This window comes from Propithecus coquereli, unplaced genomic scaffold (assembly GCF_000956105.1).
Source record: "Propithecus coquereli isolate 6110/MARCELLA unplaced genomic scaffold, Pcoq_1.0 Scaffold588, whole genome shotgun sequence".
In the NCBI taxonomy this organism is placed as follows: Eukaryota; Metazoa; Chordata; class Mammalia; order Primates; family Indriidae; genus Propithecus; species Propithecus coquereli.
Window position 1 is genome coordinate 126061 of NW_012151818.1, and position 2597 is coordinate 128657.

General features: G+C 64.2%; 1 protein-coding gene across 2 annotated transcripts in view; it reads left to right on the forward strand.

Annotated features, from left to right (window-relative positions):
- The window catches only part of SLC6A6 (solute carrier family 6 (neurotransmitter transporter), member 6), a 135821-nt gene that overhangs the window by 14668 nt on the left and 118556 nt on the right, over positions 1-2597 (forward strand). Inside the window, exon 2 of one of the 2 annotated variants that reach the window (XM_012658458.1) lies at positions 2353-2399. The exons of the other annotated variant lie outside the window; for it this stretch is intronic. The gene's annotated coding sequence lies outside the window, so the exon portion shown is untranslated. The remainder of the gene's footprint in view (positions 1-2352; positions 2400-2597) is intronic. 2 annotated transcript variants of the gene reach the window in all.

Here is a 2597-nt window from a genome sequence, read left to right on the forward strand (position 1 = left end):
GCCTTGGAAGGGACGGCGGCGGGGAAGCCTCTTACTACAGAGCCGTGTCCTCGTTCCAAAAGCCGCAGGAGGCTTTTCCCGAGGCTGCCAAGTGGGACATAAATCAGGGGAGAGCCCGGGGCCAGCCAGGCCCTGCTGACAGCGGGGCGGCCTGAGGCAGCCGGACAGGGCCGGCCGCGGGATCTGGGGCCACTGGGCCGGGACCTGGCGCTCCAGTTGTTGGAGGACGGGCTCGTCCTTGCAACCACGTGGGCGTTTGCCGTGATCGGGGGCCGCTTTGAGGACGGGAGGGGCCGGGGTCTCCTGCTGGCTGGGGCGTCAGCTTTTTATGCCGAGCGCCCAGCCTCAGTGGCTGGAAACACGCACAGACTCTGGGTCCTCCAACGGGGGTCCCTGAACCAGCAGCTGGGGGGAGGGAGGGCCGCAATCTGTGGTTTTAGGATCCCTCGGGGCGATTCTGCTGAACTTTGCAACAGGCGGGGATAGCTGGAATGCCAGGGCTTGGGGACCTCGCGTGGGGTGCTTCCTGCATCTTCCCTCTTTTCCGAGGGGACACAGCAAGGTCAAGGCGGGGTGTAGGTCTGGTCGCAAGTGGCAGAAATCGGTTCAAACTAACTTTAAAAATTTAAAAAAAAAAAATGCTTTCATCCAAAAGCCCAGGGTCGTGTGCTTCAGGTGTGGCTGGATCCAGGTGCTGAGCGACGTTATCAGGACTCAGTTTCTTTCTCTCCATCTCTGGGCTCCGTGTCCCTCTGCGCCTGCCGCCTTCTCCACGGGGTGCCCCTCGCTGCCCCCCCAGTGTAGTGACCCCCGCACCCCTCCCCCACAGCCATCTCGACCTAGAAAGCACCTTCATTTCTCCCACTATTCTACCCAGAGTCCCCAGTCCTCACTCGCCGACCTTGGGGCTCTCAGGACAGGACGGCACCCCTGATCGGCCCGGCCTGGCTCTCGTGCCCACCCGGCGGCGGGAGGCGGGACCAGTCCCCCCAGACCCTGGGGGCAGGTGGGGGTCTCCAGGTGGAACAGGCAGATTTAGGCTGTCCCCGCCGTCTAGACCCACAGGGACCCCAGTGCTGTTCTCGTCCTCCTGTCTGAGCTGGGCCGGCCCCGTGCCGTTGGCACGGTCTCACCCCAGCCGGAATTATGCCCTTGCCTTGGTTTCCCTCCGTTAACTCTGTGCTCATTGTGCTTCAAACACGCTGACTTTGTCTTCCCTTTGTCCCTCGTTCCTGAGTGTGGACAGGACAGCAAGGCGCACGTCAGCCCTACACCGCCCACACCCGGGGCAGACGTCACTAACGCGCCCGGGCTTCACAGAGCCATGTGTCCACCCAGGCGGGGGCATCTCCGTCCCCTGACCCAGCCTCTACCCCAGCCTTCTCGAGCGCAGGGACCTCGGCCGGCTTTGTTCCCTGTGCCTAGTGCAGTGCCTGGCGCGCAGTAGCTGCTTCGTAAATGGTTCGCTGTTCTTACCGCGCAGAACCTCAGACCCGGCTGGCATCAGTGCGACTCTCTTGAACGTGGGGTCCCTATCACAACAACGAGGCCACCTCATTTGACGGTCCCCGGCTCTGGCGCCTGCGTCTGTAACTGCGGGGAGGGAAGAGGGCCCAGCCCTGCAGCCCCCGCAGACATTGCCCCCGCCCGGCCCGTGTCTGCTAATCCCAGTCGAACCGGTCGCTGAAATCTAAGATGGCAGGGAGAAGAAACCGCTTCCTGCTTTTCTCCGTTTCCGTGTTCCGGGAAGTCGCAGGGCTAGAAGGGTTTGGCTGCGGGTTTCCCGAGCCAAGCTGCAAACAGCGGGAGGTGCCCTGTTGGAAAAAAAACAAGCCGGAACCGCACGCGCGCGCGCACACACTCACACACACACACACACACACACACACACACGGGGCTTTTGGGGTTAGTCACCTCTGGGGCTGCTTGACTCAGCGAACGTCGACGGCTTTCCTTGGCGCAGGAATTCTCAGAGCCTTGGACTAGTTGGTGAGCGGGACATGCTTCAAGACCCTCAGGGCTCCCGGGGCCTCCCGCGGCCTCTCCGTGCAGGCTTGGGGGTGTCCCTATGCACCCGGGGAACAGTCGGTCTACGGGGCTGAGCTGGCGCCGTGGTTTGGGGTCAGCAGGAGGAACCTTTGCCCCCCGAGCAGGGGCTGCCGCCGCTCTGGCAGCAGAGCGGATTGCAGCGTGATTTGCAGCATGCAGAGGAGGGTGTGGGGGTCTGAGCCCGGCCCCGGCCCCGTGGGGTGGGCACACGCGTGTGTCTGCCGGGCACGCACGGGCGACCCGAGCCCTGTGTGCGCTCAGAGCCTGACCCCGTCTCTCCTTCTCTGCTTCCTCCCTCTGCAGCAGACGCAGACGCAGACTCCCAGCCCCGTCTGAGGACCCGGCGAAATGTAAGTGACCTCTGACCTCCCCATGGGGTCGATGTCTGACCGGGTGGGGGGCTCAGGAGCTCAGCGTCTCCTCCCCCAGGCCGTGGGCGGAGAAGACGGGACCCCCGAGGCCCCAGGACCTTGTCCACGGCCCGCGTTGGCCACCTGTGCCTCCTGGGTCCCAGGAGCAGCGGCCCTGCAGCGTGGGGTCTGGAGACC